The sequence below is a fragment of the Melanerpes formicivorus genome, unplaced genomic scaffold, assembly GCF_026170545.1.
Source record: "Melanerpes formicivorus ecotype bairdi unplaced genomic scaffold, bMelFor1.0.p_v2 SCAF_3, whole genome shotgun sequence".
Classification (NCBI taxonomy): domain Eukaryota; kingdom Metazoa; phylum Chordata; class Aves; order Piciformes; family Picidae; genus Melanerpes; species Melanerpes formicivorus.
In genome coordinates this window covers 17,058,365-17,080,220 of record NW_027142355.1, presented here as the reverse complement: position 1 = coordinate 17,080,220, position 21,856 = coordinate 17,058,365, and the positions used below count along the sequence as shown (strand labels likewise).

The 21,856-nt window shown below is 40.9% G+C and overlaps 1 protein-coding gene across 3 annotated transcripts in view; it reads left to right on the top strand.

Moving 5' to 3' along the window:
- PCLO (piccolo presynaptic cytomatrix protein) overlaps positions 1 to 21,856 on the top strand; it is a 353,643-nt gene that overhangs the window by 257,053 nt on the left and 74,734 nt on the right. The window lies entirely within an intron of this gene.

Here is a 21,856-nt window from a genome sequence, read left to right as displayed (position 1 = left end):
CATTTAGAATATGAAGCTTTTCAGAATATTTCCAAGTCATACAATGTAGCTTCTAATATTAAGGAAATACAGAAAAAACAAGTCTGCATTTTTGGTGACAGAGTTTGCTGCTAACCTAAAAAATGCAGAGTAATGAGGCTGCAGCTCCATGTCTGCTTCTGAATGCCAAGCAAAAGCCTGCCAAATATATTAAGAATTTAATTATAATGTTCTTTATTTTAAAATTATCTTTATCCACCAATGCATATCATGTGAAGTATATACTTGTGACTGCAAGGGACCTTTCCCTGGGGACTCATTGCTGCCAAATCAAAAGGACTCGCTAACAACTGAGAAGCATTAAGTATTTGAAAGTCCATAAGGCCTTAAAGATGATAGAGGCAATCTGTCTGAAGAAAAGGAACTGTAAGATTTTCCAGTAGTAGTGTTTGTACTATAGTTGTTCCTTGGTCTGTGGAAGCAAAAATTATTTTCTCTTATTTGTTTGTTGTTTGTTTGATTTGTTTTGTTTTTCTTTTCATAATGTTATTCCTAAAAGGCCATCAGGGAGAGAGAGAGAGAGATATATCTTCGAAAAGAAAATGGCAATTAAAGGCACATGGAACACATTTGGATTCTTCTTATAGTCTCATGCACTAGCTTTCTGCTCCCTTCCCATCCCTAACCAGGTCAGGTCAGGAGGAGACACATCTGGAATATTCTTCAAAGACACTCAGACAAACAGGGTTGGTTTTGGTACTACACAAAGAGCCTGTTATTTTAAGAGGGCTCAGTTCTCAAAAGCACTGTGGGGTCTTTTTCCAAGCAGCTCTTATTAGAGACGGGATAGGACTCCTAAAAACTACTGTTTTGTACAACAGCACCAAGATTATTTTAGCTCAGGCCTATGAGATTAAATAGACTGCTCATGTGCACAAAGATTAGATTATACCTGCACAGTAAATATGGGACAGTCCTACCTCGGAGGGTTAGGCTGCACATTAGCTACATTACAGCAGGCAGAAGTTACAGAGGACATTAGTCTGATCTGGTTAGCACTAGACCAAAGGATTTCTAGAACTTCATGGAAAGCCATTTGGTGAAAAGCAAACTCCCATGGATATCATCCATGTTCATCATATTCGTTGTTAGAATCTGCTTGCATGGGAAAGATGAGTAACATTTACCTGCCCAAGTGCAATTATAGTGACATTTAGTGGTGCTGACCAGTCACTTCCAAGAGCAGATAGTTTGATTTAATCTTATTTACTATATAGTGTGCTGAATAGAATCCCTTGAAATAAGCTTTATGATGACATAGTAAAAGGAAATGAGTCATTCCAGGCGATATTCATCACTGTGTGAGCACCGAGCTTGCTAAATTAGTTTTGTCATAGTGTGGGTGAAGTAGAATCAATCCATATCATTCCTATATTTGCTGCTCACACTGACAGTTTTGGCACTGCTAAATAGAAATAAGCATTGACTTGCATCTAAATAAAGCAAAGTTTTGTATTACATTAACTGATCAGACTTTCCAGTTGCTCTGAAGTAACTGATTAGGGAGAGCTGAGCATTCCTGAGATTTATGTGAGAGAAAGAATAAAAGGAAGCAAAATTCTAGACACAGACTATCATGACTGGTACTAATGGGGAAATACAAGCAATTTTAGTCTTAGATGATACTAAAGAAAAGACAATCTTTCATCTTCTTATTCCCAGCCCACTGGACTATTTTTAGAAGTATCAGCCTGTCTCAGTAATATGTCTGCAATTCACACAGTGGAAACTATCTTGATTAGTTGCAGAGGGCAACGAAGTTGGTGAGGGGCTTGGAACACAAGCCCTATGAGGAGAGACTGAGGGAGCTGGGGCTGCTTAGCCTGGAGAGGAGGAGACTCAGGGGTGACCTTATTGCTCTCTACAACTACCTGAAGGGGGGTTGTAGACAGGCAGAGGTTGGTCTCTTCTCCCAGGCAGCCAGCACCAGAACAAGAGGACACAGTCTCAGGCTGCGCCAGGGGAAGTTCAGGCTGGAGGTCAGGAGGAAGTTTTACACAGAGAGAGTGATTGCCCATTGGAATGGGCTGCCTGGGGAGGTGGTGGAGTCTCTGTCACTGGAGGTGTTCAGGAGGAGACTTGACAGGGTGCTTGGTTACATGGGTTAGTTGATTGGGTGGTGTTGGATGATAGGTTGGATGCAATGATCTTGAAGGTCTCTTCCAACCTGGTCTATTCTATTCTATTCTAACTAGGGACTTTGCTCTGATTGAGTAGCTGTACAGAACATGAGATAAGAAAAACACTTGCAACTGTTTAGGAAAGTGTGAAGATCCAGTGGAGGCACTGAGCATATCTTCAGGTGTCACAATGACTCTCAAGTACGATGCAGACAGACGAGTAGATAGGGTAAAAGCAGCTTTATGCTAGACAAGTGCTTAGTTGAACATGAGCCTAAGCACATGATTCCCTGTCTGGATGAATATCCACCAGTGATCCATGCTGACTGGCTGCAATGCCATCTTAGAGTCTCTTTCTCTAAGTGGAGACTCTAAATGGAAAGCACCTGACAGCAGCTAGCAGATAAATGCTTCTCACTGGTGCCTACAGTTTCCATGCCTATGAAAAAATTTGGTGCTACCTAACAGACAGCCCCCAAGTCCCAAGTATCAAATATATCAAACTCCATACAGGAATGTTTTTGCAAGGGATCTATAAAAGTCTGTTAACTAGATTTAGTAATGCTTCACACTAAGAATTTCTAATCCAGTATGCTTAATCATATATCTTGAGGTGTGATATTCCTTGTTTAGAGGCAAAGATCTACCAGTCCCATAGGTAATGCAAAGATTTCTGTGTTTGCCAGCTTTAAATTTATGAATGAGATCATCGCATGACTTCTTTGATTGCAGTAATATAACACATGAAACTAAACTGCCCCTGTACACTGCACTGGTTAGGGAACACCTCGAGTACTGTGTCCCATTCTGGGCTCCTCAGTTTAGGAAGGATGTTGACTTGCTGGAGCATGTCCAGAGAAGGGCAACAAAGTTGGTGAGGGGTTTGGAACACAAGCCCTATGAGGAGAGACTGAGGGAGCTGGGGTTGCTTAGCCTGGAGAAGAGGAGGCTCAGGGGCGATCTTATTGCTCTCTACATCTACCTTAAGGGGGGTTGTAGACAGGCAGAGGTTGGTCTCTTCTCCCAGGCTACCAGTACCAGAACAAGAGGACACAGTCTCAGGCTGCACCAGGGGAGGTTTAGGCTGGAGGTTAGGAGGAAGTTTTACACAGAGAGAGTGATTGCCCGTTGGAATGGGCTGCCCGAGGAGGTGGTGGAGTCACCATCACTGGAGGTGTTCAGGAGGAGACTTGACAGGGTGCTTGGTTGCGTGGTTTAGTTGATTAGGTGGTGTTGGATGATAGGTTGGACACGATGATCTTGAAGGTCTCTTCCAACCTGGTCTGGCCTGGTCTATTCTATTCTATTCTATTCTATTCTATTCTATTCTATTCTATTCTATTCTATTCTATTCTATTCTATTCTATTCTATTCTATTCTAAATTATGCTATGATGTGTTTACAAGTTAAATTTAACTAGCTATTTTGTCAAAGTGAGATAGATTATTCTAGGCCATCCTTAAACAAGTTTACTGCTATATCTCCATGAAATCATAGAATGGTTTAGGTTGGAAGGGACCTTAGATATCATCTACTCCAACCTCCCTGCCATGGGCAGAGATACCACTCAACTAGACTCAAGGCCTCATCCAACCTGGCCTTGAACACCCTCAGAGAGGAGGCATCCATAACTCCACTGGCCAACCTATTCCAGAGTCTCACCACCCTCATACTGAAGAACTTCTTCCTAAGATCCAGTCTAAACCTACTTTCCCTCATCTTTAAACCATTCCCCTTGTCCTATTGCTAGACACTCTTATGAAAAGTTGCTTTCTAGACTTCCTGTAGGATCTCTTCAAATAAACGCTAAAGCTGTTAATGAACACCTGATTGTATGTCATGTATTTTGGAAAGCAAAACAGGTAAAAAAAAAAAATCTTAGTGTCATTATTTGAACAGATGAATCATCTAGCATGCCCCAGAAACAGTGAATTAAACATATGTACTTGTGATATATGTAGAGATATATGTATGCGCTTGCACACACACACACATACAGTCATATGTGTAGCCATATAATGGATGGAGGCCAATTTTATGAGATTCAATAATTGCTAGATCCTTCACTTGGTTCACAGCAACCCCATACAGCTCTACAGGCTTGGGGAAAAGTGGCTGGAAAGCTGCCCACCGAGGGGTGCAGGCTGACAGCTGGCTCAACATGAACCAGCAGTGTGCTGAGGTGGCCAAGAAGGCCAGCAGCATCCTGGCCTGTATGAGGAACAGCATGGCCAACAGGACCAAGGAAGTGTTTGTCTCACTGTATTAGGTAGCGTCCTCTACTTAATAGTCCATGGAGAATTTTTCCTACATATTCATTTTTAGTCTGTCCTTAAGACTTCAAGCCTAATGAACTTTCATGAAGTTGGATGACACAATCTCCTCTTGCTTGTTAGAGCCTCTCATCCTGGTAGCATCATCCGTAGCTAGGACATGAGCATTAATACTGGAATTGCCGTTTGGAAACACATCTGGTTCTCAAGTGTGTGTCTTCAGTGAAAGAATGAGTAAAATCTTGTTCAGTTTGATGAATTTCAGTTTGTAAAAGCACATGCTTTGAAGAGCTGCATAGGTTAATGAAACTGATTTTCCATATGCAGTTTTCATTTATAGGTCTTCAGTATGCATTATGGGCTCATTACTTTTAGAGAAAATAATCGTTAGTTTAGCTGAAAACAAAGAAATGCCTTTGAAATAGTGATGAGTTGATAGACAATTTAGCACTTCTTTGGATGCTTTTTACCCAAAGAGAATTGCCCAAACTTTTCCATCTCTAAAGCATGTACTATCATTTGTGCTTTATTCTTTTGTTGGGTTCAAAGTGTTTGTGGGATTTAGAGTTTCAGCTGGTATTTTTTAACTGCTTGCATATATTTTTGCCTTGTTTACACTTGTGTCATAACTATTTCACAGTATGTCACAGATGTAATTGCTCAGTTTTGAGGGGAGGATGCTTTTACTTAATTTTTTTTCTAGAAGAAAGAAAATACGAAATTTTATTCAGTTAAATACAACATCCTTTTTTTGCTTTTACCTGTGAAATAATTGGTTTGATGTAAAGAAACAGAGATGGTTGTTTTGCTCTCTTATATTTTTTCAATGCTAGTCATTTTAATAATCAGTCCTATGAAAAACATTTTAACCTGCACAATATCTTTGGTGAAACAAAAGCAGTCTTAACAGACTAATATGGAAATTGTCCTTGTTGACCTATAATATATATTTGAGCTTAAGCCTACAGAGTTGCAATGTCAGTTTAACACTTGTATTTGGCAGTTTAAAAATAATACTTGATGTCTCACTTGGTCCATGTTTTTGAAAGAAAATAGGCCATTGCAATACCCAGTGAAGCTAAAGTGGGTATGCAGCACTGAAAATTTGCTAACAGTTCAGTGTCTAAATGTTATTTTGATGCATAATTAAGGCACGAGTTTTAAGAAATAGGGGCAGAGGTTGTTGTGAAGCTAGCACATAGTTGCTAAATTAAGACTATGTGAGCATCACAATAGACAGGCTTAATACTGTTGCTGCTACAGGGCAAGAGATTGCCTGTATAAGCAGCAATTATTGATTGCTGCACAGCAGTGGCAGCAGCAGGCCAAGTGTTTGCACTGCACCATCAGCAAGCAGCACTGAGGCTGGGGATGCACCCTTCCAGCACCTTCCGTGCCCCTACCTAGCCAGTTTCATCCGTCCCAATTCCTCATCCTTTGACTCAAGAAATCTAATACAGATCTCATAGGCTGTATTATTCCCTGTAAGTTCTGATGAACTCCATTACTTCCACAAAAAAGTGCCAAAATGCCTTCAGGAAACTTGAAAATGAGCCTGGAAACTACAATCCCTATTCCTCCTTTTGCTTGTCATCAGCTGCAAGCAGGGCCATCTTGTGGCTGTCTTCATCCTTGGGGCAGCAGCAGCTTCTTGCCTGGGGAAGCTGCTTTTGCTGAGGGGCTTGAGTAGTATTTGTAGATGTATAGTTATCAGTAAGGGCATGTGGCATAATACAGTTATATTGTGTATATTCCAGATGTTTATATGCTGAATTAAATACGTTAATACTGATTATAATAAACACACAAATATATGAAGTCTGGCTGATCATTTGTTTTAATGTAGATGATAAGAAAGAGAAACTGCTGCTAATCAGTATGTCCAGCAAAGCTAGTTTGAATTTGCCCTTATCTTCAAGTATTTAAAATAAATACAAGCACACATTGCATTAGTAGAACCAGCAAACAATGTGATCAGGTCTTCTGGCTGCTTTATCCTTAGTTGCCTTCTGCTTGTTACATGCAAGACCACAAACGCCTTCCTGAAGGGCATCTGGAGTTTTGTTTGGTACCAGAGGAGAGCAGAGCCCTTGCCCAGCTGTGTCCTCACTCTTTCACTCCCAGCCCAATGCCACATTCAGGATGTCCCACCTTCCCTTCCAGTGCCCTCTTCCTGGGACAGTCAGGCAGGGCATTGTGTTGGCTCATGATGTACCACTGCTTGCTGGTGCCCATCTCAGGTTATCCTCTGTCATGATCCCTGGGTAGCCACTGGCACTCATCCATCTCCTGGACCTTCAAGGTCTTCCTCACATCCCACATCTCTCTTCCAAACAAGTTCTTCACTTTCTTCTTTCCTAGACCACCTTCTTCTTGCCGAGACAACTTCTTTTCTGTGAGCACTCTTTTTAAGCACCTCCTCTTCTTTCTGGACCCACTAGTCCCCTGATTTCCTCAATCGAAATCTTCTGTGCAGAAGTACATTGTGTAATCAATCTGCTAACTTGCACTTCTATCTCATTTCTCATTATTCACTGGAAGAATTGCTTTACTTTAGCCCAGGTCATCAGTATTTCAAGTCAAATCATACTGGTTGTAGTTAGCAAATAGCCTCTTCTGTCCAAGAGTTCCCAAGTTCAATTTCAAATATTCATACACAAATACATGCACTTGATGAATTACATCCTGCTAGCATTCATGATTTATGGTATTTTTACCAATGACAATACTAAGTAGTTTTTCTAGTTCTATCAAAACCGATAAAAAAGAATGACACATTTATGATATAAGTTCAAAGAACCTACAGCTGTAAGGGATTTGCTGTGAAAAAAGAACTCATGCATATGTCAAAAAAGTGTTCCTTAGGTCCTGAGAATAATGTAATTCCACCCTTAGTATTGCAATTCTACATCAACAGAAATCATGGAACAGGTAAAATAGTATCACAAGTATGCTCCTCTTTATGTAGCTTCTTTCCTACCCTGTCTGGCATGGAGCTGATTAGTCTTTGGTCTTCACAGACTGTTTCTTTCTAATTTTGCCTGGGTGCTGTTTCTCTTATTGAGTTCTTGAACTAGTTACAAACAAGCAAAACAACACCAATTAAAAAAACCAACAACAACACACACACATAGTTTCATAGTTTCATAGTTTCATAGTTTCATAGTTTCATTCAGGGTTGGAAGGGACCACAAGGATCATCTAGTTCCAACCCCCCTGCCATGGGCAGGGACACCCCACACTAGATCAGGCTGGACAGAGCCTCATCCAGCCTGCTCTTAAACACCCCCAGGGACGGGGCCTCGACCACCTCCCTGGACAACCCATTCCAGGGTTTCACCACTCTCATGGTGAAGAACCTCCTCCTCACATCCAGCCTGAATCTCCCCACCTCCAGCTTCACTCCATTCCCCCTAGTCCTATCACTACCTGATATCCTGAGAAGTCCTTCCCCTGCCTTCCTGTAGGCCCCCTTCAGATACTGGAAGGCGACAATTAGGTCACCTCGGAGCCTTCTCTTCTGCAGACTGAACAGCCCCAACTCCTTCAGTCTGCCCTCATAGGAGAGGTGCTCCAGCCCTCTGATCATCCTCGTGGCCCTTCTCTGGACACGTTCCAGCACCTCCACATCCCTCTTGTAATAGGGGCTCCAGAACTGGACACAGTACTCCAGGTGGGGTCTCACCAGGGCTGAGTAGAGGGGGAGGATCACCTCCCTCGACCTGCTAGCCACACTTCTCCTGATGCAGCCCAGGATCTGATTGGCTTTGCGGGCTGCAAGTGCACATTGAGAGCTCATGTTGAGCTTTTTGTCCACCAGCACCCCCAAGTCTCTCTCCTCAGGGCTATCCTCCAGCCAGTCACTGCCCAGCCTGTATTTGTGCCTGGGATTGCCTCGACCCAGATGCAGGACCCTGCACTTGCTCTTATTGAACTTCATGAGGTTGGCCTGTGCCCACCTCTCCAGCCTGTCAAGGTCCCTCTGGATGGCCTCCCTTCCCTCCAGCGTGTCTGCTGCACCACACAGCTTGGTGTCATCAGCAAACTTGCTGAGGGTGCACTCAATGCCACTGTCCATGTCCCCCACAAAGATGTTGAATAAGATAGGTCCCAGGACTGATCCCTGAGGGACTCCACTTGTCACTGGCCTCCACTGGGACATGGAGCCATTGACAGCCACTCTTTGGGTGCGGCCATCAAGCCAGTTCCTTATCCATCTAGTGGTCCACCAATCAAACCCATGTGTCACCAGTTTGGAGACCAGGATGTGGTGCGGGACAGTGTCGAAGGCTTTGCTCAGGTCCAGGTAAACGACATCAGTTGCTCGCCCCTCATCTATTAATTTTGTCACCTGCTCATAGAAGGCCACCAGGTTGGTCAGGCAGGATTTGCCCTTGGCAAAGCCATGCTGACTGTTCCCAATCACCTCTTCACTATTCTTTTGAGCGAGTAGTGACTCCAGGAGGATCTGTTCCATGATCTTTCCAGGCACAGAGGTGAGACTGACTGGCCTGTAGTTCCCTGGTTCCTCCTTCTTGCCCTTTTTGAAGATGGGGGCAATGTTTCCCCTTTTCCAGTCTGTGGGGACTTCACCAGACTGCCAGGACTTTTGAAATATAATAGAGAGGGGTTTAGCAACCTCATCTGCCAGTTCTCTCAGCACCCGTGGGTGTAACCCGTCGGGTCCCATGGACTTGACTTGACACACAAAAACCCTACCAAACACCAAAGAAAGCAACCACCAACCAAAACCAAACAGTTACAGTGTCAGGTTTTAAAATGTGTTTTAAAATGTGTTGTGAATATTCATGCAGGTTGGTTAGGTGTGTAGCTGCCAGATAATCACCATCACATCTGAATGTACAGTAGAGCTTCAGTAACTGTACATTCATATTTATTTCTGAGAACCCTACAGAGAATGACATAACCATGGGCTTAATCCCACATCATTTATTTGCAGTTGTGTTTCTTTCTTCATGCACAAATTCTACATGTATCACAATGGACCTATTTGTAAGAATAATGTTAATTCCTGGATTAAGTATTGAAGATCATATTTGTATACAGAGATGATAATATGTGACATTTACAAGTATGTTGGAGACGCGTAAACCTCAGCAGAATTATATTTCAAGGTAGCGAGATGGAGGAGATATGATTTCATCTGAACCCAAACCAGTACAGCAAGTTTAACTTTACTCTTCAAATGTGACCATACACAAGTTTCCATCTCTATTTGATTAGAGTTCTCTGACTCTACTCATCAAAAATCTACTCCTAAATCACATTTAAACCTGCATGATTTTTCTGGTTCGTTGTACCTAGCTCAGGTTACACCAAGGCAGAGAGCAGTGCTTTAGCTACCAGGAAAGGCTACAGTTTAGGAACTGGAAAAAACAGTGTTCCAGCAGCCTTAGTCAGGGATCCTAGTTGCTCTGAACCCAGCAGTGAAGTTAGGCTACCACTAATGTCATTCAGGTGTTCTTAAAAATGAGATTTGTGTTTACTTTTATCCCTGACTGTGAAATTAAATATATTTATCAAAAGCAGAAATCTTGGAGTTTAGCATCTCTCATTTGTCTAGCAGACATGTAACCTGTACTTTTTAAAGCTGAATAACAGTTTCAGCTAAAATTCTTTATGAATTAACTATAAGGATACGGAAGTTTAAGAGTTTAATATCCAGTCCTTGATACTTCACAAGTACTGTCTCCTACAACTCTATTAATGTTAGCAAGATTTCTGATGTACAACTTAGCTTTGCTAATAGCACTTGGCAGAGTTAATGTACAATACCATTATCTTTTCACCACACCTTCTTAACACATAAACTGAAGCACAAATTGGCTTGCCTTGGTGATCACAGAACTACAATTCAAACGGAGATGATACCCCATTGATCCTCTTCAGTTGAGGTATGCTTTCATTTCATTCTTCTCTTTGTTGCTTAAGCACAGCTGCCAGTTTACAAATTTGAGGGGAAAAAATGTCCTTTCCTATCTCTAGGACAGGCTTATAATCTTAGGTGACAAATGAGGAAATCAATGCACATATTTTTAGGTGCCTGAAAAAGTAAATAACTTACCTAAGCTTGTATTATGGGCTTCTTTTCTAACCACAAGTGAAAGCAGGGTACGCCTAGGGACATGATTCATCTCATTCTGAACAGGTGTCAGCTGAGATGAACCATCCTAAGAGAAGCCTGACTTTCTTCATTCATTAACTGCTCAAAATTCCTAGACAGCTGCAGAGGCAAGACACTTACCTTTAAACAGCTAATATTTGGCACATTGATCATAAGCCCAAAACAAGGTAAAGCTAAAAGGAAGATTTTTGTGTGTGTGCATGACTATTTTTTTTCTTGCAGACATGCTGCCACCCATGGTCTTTATAGTTCTAAATATGTTCAGAATTCAAATAAATTTTTTAAAAAAAAAAAAAAAAAGGGAGAAGATGTTATTTAATTAATTTTCACCTATGGTTCAGATTACAGTTTGTTGAAACACATCAATAATCAAGCAAATCTGCTCCACATACTTTCTACCAGGTCCTACTGCTATGGGCATGCTATATTTTAGGAATTTGTACAAATATAAATTTAATCTCTACAAGAGAAGCATAGGAAATGTTGGTTTAAATAAAATCATTCTGGTAGTTATATAGTTCTGACAACTCTGTGAAGGGAAAACATTGTGATGTTGCATAAGACACCAAGAGTTTCTTAATCTCTATGAATACGTTTCTGTTCCCTGGAGAAAACCCAGCACCTCTTGATCAGAAATGGTTGGCTTTTGTGTGGTTGGTTGTTCTTTTTTCCTAAATTAATTCAATGGCACATCTAATGAAATTTCTCCTGTAGTATTTATTTATTTGATTAAATACTGAAGTTTTGATTTACATATCAAAAGTTACCATTAAGAACCTGAACACAGATCTATATTCTGGGCTGCAAGTGCACACTGTTGGCTCATGTACAGCTTCTCACACACCAGCACCCCTAAGTCCTTTTCTTCAGGGCTTCTCTGAATTTCGTCATTCTCAAGCCTGTATTGATATTAAGGGTTGTTCTGACCAAGGCTCATGACCTTGCACTTTGCCTTACTGAACCTCATGAGATTCTCCTCAGCCCACCCCTCCAGCCTGTCCAGGTCCCTTTGGATGCCATTCCATCCTTCAGTCTTATCAACCACACTGCTTAGCTTGGTATCATCTGCAAACTTGCTGAGGGTGCCTCAGTCTCGCTGTCAGTATCATTGATGAAGATATTGAAAAGCACTGGTCCCAATACAGACCCTTGAGGAGCACCACTTGTCACCCATCTCCATCTGGACATTGAGCCTTTGACCACTTCCCTTTGTATGAAGTCATCCAACCAATTCCTTATACACTGAAGAGTCCAGCTATCAAATCCATTAAGCTCCAAGCTTAAGAGAGAAGGATGTTGTGTGGGACTATGTTAAAGGCTTTACAAACAGATGACATTTGTTTGTCTTCCCTTCTCCACCGATACAGTTACACCATCATAGAGAGCCACTAGGTTGGTGTGGTGAAGAGGTTATTAAATTTATGAATATGAAATATGAATTATGAAAATATTATTTTAATTATCAAACTATTAATAACTGATGAATCACCAACTTACATACATGTTCTAGTGCACGTTCGTGAAATAGATTCCACAAGTGGCTTAGTGTTATGATTATAACTTCATTGAACTATCTATAGACCCTTTCTATATTTACATAACGAAGGGTGCAGTTCTGCCGCTTGGCCACTAGATGGCGACTCGGCGGGACACGGGCGGCTTCTGGCTATACACAGCAATATTACAATCTTTCTATGCATCAGCACTTACTCTGCTAGATGCGGATACTTTGAACTGAGTGCTAGTGGATGGAAAACACGTGGAAGATATTCGATTCCCTCCAGACAACAGGGATCGGTCCTGGTCGGGGTCGGCCCTTAAAGTCGGCTCGCACGGCAGGGCGGGACGACAGTGGCCCGTAGGTGGGCTCGAACGACGCCGCAGCAGGCAAAGCTATGGGGTCGGCCCAACCACAGCGATTCTCGGGGCTGATGCAAACAGCCTCAGGGAGAGAATGCGGCTGTGTTAGGCGGCGGATTCTCATTTACTGAGCTTAAAGGAGCAACGGGACTCTCGGAGTGGTCCCGGGTTTGGTGCAGTATAGGCATGAACAATGCCTTAGTCTTCCCTGAGATTCACAGGGCTCAGAGCGGCACACGTGGCGGCTCCTCTCCCACTGTGGTGGGGCTAGGCATATGTGGACTCGGTATCGATCAAGTCCCTTCTTCCCGGCAACTGGGCAGATCTTACCCTCAGGGGTCGGTCCAGTCCTCCGGTGGCACGGTGGTCTCTCCCGGTCGGTACGACTGGCTGTAGCGACACTAAGGTCCTCCCTCTATGCTTCTCAGGCTGCAGAGGCTTTCAGTATGCATTCATGTATAACAGAAGCTAACAACAATAAGCTCAATAGCAAAGGCTGCAGCTCAAGAGTTGCTCTCTCGAGCAAGCACAGAGACAAAGTGAATGAGGGGGCCACTTGTTTACCAACTGGGGTGATACTTATAGATTCCTCGAGGCTGGGCTTGACCAATGGGCACTCTCATAAACAGCTGGCTTCAGCCTATAGAAAGCGTGAAGCTAGAATTATGCCCATACTTGGTGTCAGCACGAGCACTGCATGCGCTGGGTGCGTGCAAGACTGGCTAATGCCTTGGCTTTTGTCTTCCTCCTGGAGGAAAGGGAACTTGTCCACATGCTGGGACAAGATTCAGTATCTGGGCATAATGTGCCTTCACCACAGTTGGTCAAGCAGGACTTGCCCTTGGTGAAGCCATACAAGCTGTTTCACATTGCCTTCTTGTCTTCCATGTGTTCCAGTATAGCTTCCAGGAGGATCTGTTCCACAATATTCCCTGGCACAGAGGTGAGGCTGACAGGTCTGCAGTTTTCAGGGTCCCCTTTTTCACCCTTTTAAAAAATGGGTGCAATGTTTCCCTTCTTCCAGTCACCAGGGATTTCACCTGACTGCCAGGATTTTTTGAATATGGAGAGTGGCTTTGCAGTTGCATCAGCCAATTCCTTCAGAATTCTGGGATGCATCTCATCAGGTCTCAGATTTATGTATGCTCAGGTCCCTCAAGTGGTCCTGAACTTGATCTTCCCTAACTGTGGGAGGGACTTTACCCTGTTGGTCTGCACCTAGTGGTCAGTGAAGACTGAGGCAAAAAAAAAAAAAAAAAAGTACTTCAAGCCTTCTCATCTGTTGACATCAGCTCTCCATTCCAACTCATCAGAGGGGGAACGCTTGCTTTAACCTTTATGCTTTCTTTAACAATAACATGATATTATTCCAAGAGAACATCACACAGTTACCTTATCTTCATGTTTTATGAATAACCTAAACTGCCAAAACTTTTCTTAAGAAGAGAATAATACAATTAGAAAATAGATACATAGAATCATAGAACCAATAAGGTTGGAAAAGACCTCAGAGATCAGCAAGTCCAACCTGTCACCCAACACCTCATAACTACTAAACCATGGCTTCAAGTGCCACGTCCAATTCCCTCTTGAACACCTCCAGGGATGGTGACTCCACCACCGCCCTGAGCAGCACATTCCAATGGTTAACAGCTCTTTCTGTGAAGAACTTTGTCCTCACCTCAAGCCTAAACTTCCCCTGGTGCAGCTTGAGACTGTGTTCTCTTGTTCTGGTGCTGGTTGCCTGAGAGAAGAGTCCAACCCCCACCTAACTACAATCTCCCTTCAGGTAGTTGTGGAGAGCAATAAGGTCTCCCCTGAGCCTCCTCTTCTGCAGGCTAAACAATCCCGGCTCCCTCACCCTCTCCTCATAGGGCTTGTGCTCAAGACTTCTCACCAGCCTCATTACCCTTCTCTGGGCACATTCAAGAGTCAAAATGAGGAGGTGAAAACTGCATAGCACTGCCAGCAGTTTGTATTCAGTTTCTTTAGTTTTCAGGTTACATAACTCTCACAAATAAGGTAATAGTGAGTAATTTCCACTTTATATTTGAATAACCACACAGTGTCAGGACTGTAAAATTATCCCTGGGGTACAGAGGAGGAATATCCGACAGAGTGACTCCTATTACAACACATCAAGTAAAGATCCCACTCTATCCTATGTGACAGAGTGATATTTTAAGGTCTTCAGTCAAGTCTCATTAAGACTTGACTTTTTACTTAAACAGTTGTGCTTGCTCATTATGAGTCACAAAAAGTTTCTGTTCTTGTTAGTATATGACCTTAAGTAGCATTACCATCCAATGTGTAGGTATGGCCTTTGCTCATTCCTAGCACGCTTTCAGTGTTTGTCCCAATAATTCCATTCTTTTCTGAATTGGACTCTAGTGGTAACATTGCTAAGGACCAGCCACAGCTTCATCAAGCAAGAGTAGACTCTCAAGGCAGTGCAAATCCTTCAGGGAGCAGCAACAAAGGAATCAGTTTGAGGTTCCTCAGTTAAGAATAACTTTTCTTTTGAATTAGTGCTCTTTTTCTGTTGTGCTTTCTGAATAAATCTGTATTTCTAAATTCATGTTATCCTGCACACCAGGATGACTGCATGCAAGCATTATGTCCAGAAAGAAAGATATGATAGCTATTGAGTGGTCTTATTCTCTGCATTTCATAGATTGACAGCCGTGTAATGCTCCAATTCAAAGTGAGGCTCAACAGCACTCAACAGCCTGACCTAGTTGAGGACACCCCTGTTTACTTCAGAGGGGGTTGGACTAGATGACCTTCCAAACCAGACTATTCTCTGCCTTTTGCACACATTTAGCAGCTGATGGTGATTGTGATCTTTTGTTTCTCTACCCCATACCTCTGTGAGTCACTATAAAGAATAGCTGGGTTATTCTCTGATCTTCTTGTCCTTATCTTGATCTCTTCTGGCCTTTGTTTATAGTCTCAGGATGCACTTTGGTTTAGTCACTTGTTTGCTAGTGTGGCTTTACCTTGACTTTTTAAGGCTGTCTTCACTTTCCTGAACTAAGTGCACTGAGAAACTATGCAAATACGTTGGGAACTTGATGACCTCCTAACCTATGTGCCATGAATAATGACAGAATAATGACTGCTCAATAGCACTTTTTTTCAGCATTTCATCTGCTTGTAACTAACGCAATATGAGGATAGAGTTGTGGTGAAAGCACTAAAATAAGTTGTAAAAGTAGTTATTTTCATAAACAGTAACTAAACTTCACTTAGAGAGCTTCAATTCAAGTGTTACAATTACATCCTGATAACCACTTGTTGCACTACTATAGTTCAAACTGAAGGGTGATGTACAGAATCATGTGGTAATATATACAAAAGTCAGAAGGCAGGCTAAATTAGAGATCTGTCTAGTATTGGGTTGATAACTGCAGCTATACCAGTCACTGATGTGGTGTATAGCTGCCTGTAAATACCAAGTACACCTCAAATACAAAGTGGCTGTACTTTTATAGATGCCATTTCATAGTGGCTGCATAGCAGTCATGATGAATCAAACTTCAGTTTGAGGAACAGCATATCTATCTATAATAATAGAAAATATTCAGCCTGTGTGCAGATGACGAATGGAAGAGGAACTTAAAGTGTCTGAAAAAAAATAATGAGTTTTGGTGTGATTTATGTGTAGCAGTACAAGAAAGTTCATTAACGCATCAACTTTCGTCAACCTATTTTTAGCCATCAGAAAGGTTTACAAAATAAAAGAAAACTAACTGGAGAACACAGACCATAAAGTAATTTAGTGTTGAATATCAGACTGCAAGTTGATATTGTTTCACCTTGTTCTGAGTGCACATTTAGCTTTTATGGTGCTTTCTGAGATTCCAAAGTAATGTTTCTGAATTTTAATTCTTCTGTGAAATAGAAAAACACTAACATTCACGTTCTAAAGATTGTAAGCTGCTAGCCTAGACAGTCCAATTTTCTTTTCCTCTGTGAGCATTGGATGAGTGAAAAATATAGTTCAAAGTGACATTTATTTTTCAAAAGAATAAACAAGACAGACTATGAAGAAGCAGTGAAAATAAACCCCGGCAATCTGTGTGTGGCTGGAACCAAAACCAGAGGCTCTATTCTAATGTTGCAATGTCTAGATCTTTCTCAGTTCCAGTAGGAGACCATATATAAGACTCTAAAATATGGGAAAATTGTATTTTTTATAAATATGTTGACTGATTTTTCTTGAATTACAAATTCTTAACAACACAGCAGAAAGCAGTTTTACCATCTCTCAGTCACCTTGAGTACAGTGGATAGGAGACTGTAGTACAAAAGTGCATGCAAAGTGGCTAAGGTTAACTTTGTAATATCGTACATTGTGTTACAGATGAGAATAAAATTTGATTTAGTGCTTCAGCTTGGTATTTCTGTATTTGAAGCAACTATATTTGGACTCATGATGTAGTTTTTGATCAAACTGATAAGCCAGAAATGTGATAAAATATTAATATGATTTATTAAATATAAAAATTATTTTTCCAAGCCAATTTGATCCAGGTTCATTTGCCTGTTTGATGATAGGTTAATTACACACAATAGGATGCTAATAAAAAATGGAATAACAGTCTAGGAAAATCAGAACTTGGAATACAGAGGAACAAACTGGAAACTTCTTATAAGCGCAAAACAGCAATGCTGCCCTGGGTGGCGAGATGGACCACCTTGGGTTCACAATGGCACTACCAAACAGGTAAACAAGCTATAAACCTTAGAAATAACCAGGTAAATTGATGTAAGTTACGCATGAACCGCCGAGCTGTTAACTACCAAAACCTTTGCTGAATGAAGTGATGCTCTGAGTTTGTATTTGTAATCCAAAGGTCAGGAATAATCCAAAAGGTAGTATCCAAAATTAGAGGAAGTAAGAGCTGTGGTGGAGATATGTGACTCAAACACTATGCTGCCAGGACAAAAGAAGCTACTTGCCCTAAAGACAGGGGCATGAAATAGGTGCTTGTCACCACCTTGAATCCCATTAACAAACTGGGCTGGGGGAGAAGACAAGAGAAATAAGAGAGAGAAGTGAAAGAGATGTGGGCTCTGAAATCTTCCCCTATACATTCCCTTTTTAAAACTGAACAGCTCAATGGCAGATTACCTACTCAAGTCCCACCAATCAGTTCAAAATATTGTACGGCAGTCAGAACTGCACATACCTTCTCTCATAGCCTCTGACGTGCAGTTACCTCTCTGAAATGTGAGGCTTGGGGTCCAGCTTCCTATTGGGTCCTCAACTTCAAACCTGGACCCTGCAACTGGGAGGGAGGAGAAAGGGCAGTGGCCCAAACAGGTTTAGCTGGCTCATTAATGCCTCGTCCAGGACAACTCATTTTCAGAGAAATAAAATCCTTTGATGATTTTTAGATTCTTTTCAGCTTCAACTTTAATCATGCAGCTGGCTCATGTCTTAAAGATTAAACTGAAAAGGCCAGAAAATGTGGAAAAGAATGGAAGATGGGTGGAAACTGACATAGATTGTGTCTTCCAGTTGACAGTCAGAAATTCTGTTACCAAGACCTATTTTGTCTGCATATTTTAGAGTTAGTTCTACACTTTTTTAATCAATAGGAATATTATATAAACAACCACATTCATTTAAACAGCACGGCTTTATCACCCAGGTGGTGAACTGATTGATATATTCCATGAGAGCAGCCCCCTAAGCAAATATACATGTGTATTGCAATATCCTCATGAAGCAAAGAAATGTACCAGCTAGCCAGTTTGCAGATTTTTTCACTAATTAACAGATAATTGACCTATTTGTGCCTAAAAAAAAAAAATAAATGTTAACACCTTGCCAGTTGCTAAAAAGAACTCAGCAGTCTTGAACAGATGTAAGTTACATTAAGCATTAAGTATGCCAGTTTAATGCAATGCAACAAAATTCCACAGGTCAAGAGGTGATTCTTCCCCTTTACACTGCTCTTGTGAGACCCCACCTTGAATAATGTGTGCATTTCTGGTGTCCCCATCATAAGAAGGACACAGAGCTCTTGGAGTGAGTCCAGAGGAGGGCCACAAAGATAATCCAGTGGCTGGAACACCTCTGGTATATGACAATAGACTGAGGGAGCAGGGATTTTTCAGCCTAGAGAAGATAAGACTTGGGGGGGACCTTAGAGCTGCATTCCAATACCTGAAGGCATCCTAGAGGAAGGCTGGAGAGGAACTTTTCTTAAGGGTGTCTAGCAGTAGTACAAGAGGGAATGATTTGAAGCTGAAAGAGAGTAGGTTTAGACTGGATTTTAGGAAGTTCTTCAGTATGAGTGTGGTGAGACTCGGGAATAGGTCAACCAGGGGAGTTGTGGATACCTCCTCTCTGAGGGTGTTCAAGGCCAGGTTGGATGAGGCCTTGAGCAGTTGAGTCTAGTTGAGAGGTGTTCCTGCCCATGGCAGGGAGGTCACAGTAGACAATCTCTGAGGTCTTTTCCAACTTAAGCCATTCTATGACTTTCCTGTGATGGGTTCAGTGAAATGTGGGCCTTTCCTCCCTCCTGCAGCATAAGCATGGCCCCTTCCTGCAGGAGCAAGCTCTTAGTTTAAGCACTACTAGTAGAAACTATGACAAATACAGCAGATTTAAAGATATTTATTTGGTACTTATAAAGCAGAGCACAATGGTTATATTGCACTTAGGTGCACTTAGATTTGATAGCCTCTGACTGTGGCCAGTAACAGATGCATGGGGAAGAATACATGAACACAACAGACTTCCTTCTCTCTTTCAGTGCAATAGAACTGTAGCATGTTTTTTTTTTAAGAGAAAGGATGGTATTAATCTAGGTAACTGCTATGGAGACAAGCACATTTACAAATATATGATGTTCCCTCTCTGGAATAATAATTTTATAATCAGTGGAAAATTATAAACTACTTCTGATTCCTGGTTCTGAATATCACCATAAAGCAGATACCAAAAAGACTGAGTAAATAATGTATGCCAGCACACTAAGTAGAATAGGGAGGAAGTCTTGATGTATAATGCTGATATGCTGACTGCAGGAGCTGATATTTCTAAAAATAAGTTGTTGCTCACCATCAATGCAGGATGTAGCCATCCCAATAAAATAATAATATGCTAGGAGAAATTATGGATGTGATTATCAAGACGCTTACTAGTTCTTCCTCAGTCAGCAGAGATGTCATGGAGCAATGTACATTTTCTCAATTTCTATTCTACTGAACTGGTGATTTGAAGCACACAAAGTTTGGGAAATGCAAATAACATATCATGGTTATGAAAGACCAGTTACAGAATGTCATTAGTTTTTAGGAAAAATCTTTTTATCCCAAGTCTCCTGTGATTTCTTGGTACTTTTTGATCTCTCTCCTTTTTTTTTAATTGGCCTCACATTCCTCCTAGAGGTGTTCTTTGTACTGTTATCTTTCACTTTTTTTTTTTTTTCCCAGCAAAAGGTGTTTAGCAGTTACCCCTAAAAACCAAGAGAAATCAGCTTTTTGCCTTAAACCTTTTTCCTTGGACCCTAGGCTACCAGTCAGATCAATTAAGTCAAGTGTAAATTGTTTTCATTTTAAACATTCATGAATCCACAAGGCAGCCAATAATAAAAATACCCCTGTACTGACGGAGTAAGTGTATCTCAGTGTGAGCCAAAGCTGTTGAGATTCAATTTCCTTTCTATTTGCTGCTTTGTTCACATACTTGACCTTACGGACCAAGTGACTGACTGCAATGCCGTTCACTAATCAGTGTAACACTCACGATTTCTGAATCCCAGCACTGTAGTGCTGCTCAGATAGGCTCCCCCTGCTGATCTTTTAAATTGAAGCAAGTAATTGATGAAAGCCTTACTGCTTCCCTGGTAAATTCTCTTATGAACCTGTGCAAACAGGATGACAGTAGCTCAATGCATTTGCCAACAAAAGGATGTTAAACACTTTCTCAAATATCTAAAACTTTACAGTTTTGTCCTTTCTCGTTGCCAGTCCACGGATGGTGTCTTGGCTTGTATTACTCAAGAGGTTCATCCTGTCATACTCAACATCCTACACTATGATAAAATTATGAAGGCACACATTGATAGGAAAGCAAAAATAACTCCAGTTCTGTTCTTTCTAGAAGCTCTCTGAGGATTCCATGTTGTTATATTTGTATGTCATAATAAGCAAGGGGGAGCTACATTTAATCATAATTACTGCTGCTTAATTCCAGAGGGACTGAGCTTAAAACTAGATCTGCTCTAACAAGCAAAAGAAAGATCATTCTTTTGATTGATGGGTAGGTAGTGAAATGGGCTAAAATATAGGAAAAGACAAATATACTTTGGTAGCAAGCAGCTAACTTTACTGCCTTTCAAGCATGAGTTTTTAGTCATTTTGCACAGCCTGTATTTCTGCAAACTGCAAACAAAATTATAAATTCTTAGTGAGAAAAGTTATATACAAACTTGATATTTCAAATAATTCATAGAATTATTTGATATTGATATTTCATAATTCATAGAATCCTATTAAAAATATAATATAAAGTTATTGTTTATTTCTCAGATTTTTTTAGTTGTCAAGTTATTTCACCTGCTTTAGTCCATGAACAAATCTCATTATGTTTATTTAGTAAATTTGTTTGTTTTCCTATGAATTTCACTTCATTATTTTTCCCATTTGTTATATGCAACACCACAGGATTTTGAAATAAAAATATGATCCAGGTGAAGACTTGGTTTTCTCTGTGTAAGTGGTAGTAAGATAAGCATTTGTGTTTTTCCTTGCTGTGTGAGTGATGTGGTTTTCAGATGTTTTATAATACATTGCTTTTAGTGGACTATTAAGAATTCAGAATCTTGTCCCATTACGTTTTTTTCTTCCCCTTTAGAGCCTTAGGCTTGGGTTTTGATGTTTGTACATTAGTAAGAATCATAGAATGACAAAAATTCATTTCTTTGGAGTCATCCTAATGACTATCTACTTCAAAATATGGATGCATCTTTCAGAACCTGAGTTGTAAATCCCAGATGTGAATCTACAGGGTTTTTTTGTAAATATTTTACTGTAATCAAAAGATTTCTCATCATAATACACCTTGTATGTTTTGTACAGGGATTGACTCTGTAAATACTGAGCATAAAACTTCCTCATAGTGATACCTTGCTCCATACCGAGTCTGCTGGCTCAGCCCTGGGGTACTTGGAAGACACAATAGATTAGAAAAGCCTGTTTATTTTTCAGCCTGTTCATCACAGCTCTGTTCCTATGTCCCACAATGAATTATGTTAATCTGTTATGTCACTTTTTGACAAAAAAAGATATGGAAGAAATAATTAAACCTGAATATTTCCAGGCTGATATTTGAAATGTGGAGGTATATTTTTAATTCTAAATCAGTTTGCCCAGCTGCTTTCCCCTTGTTATATTTTCTG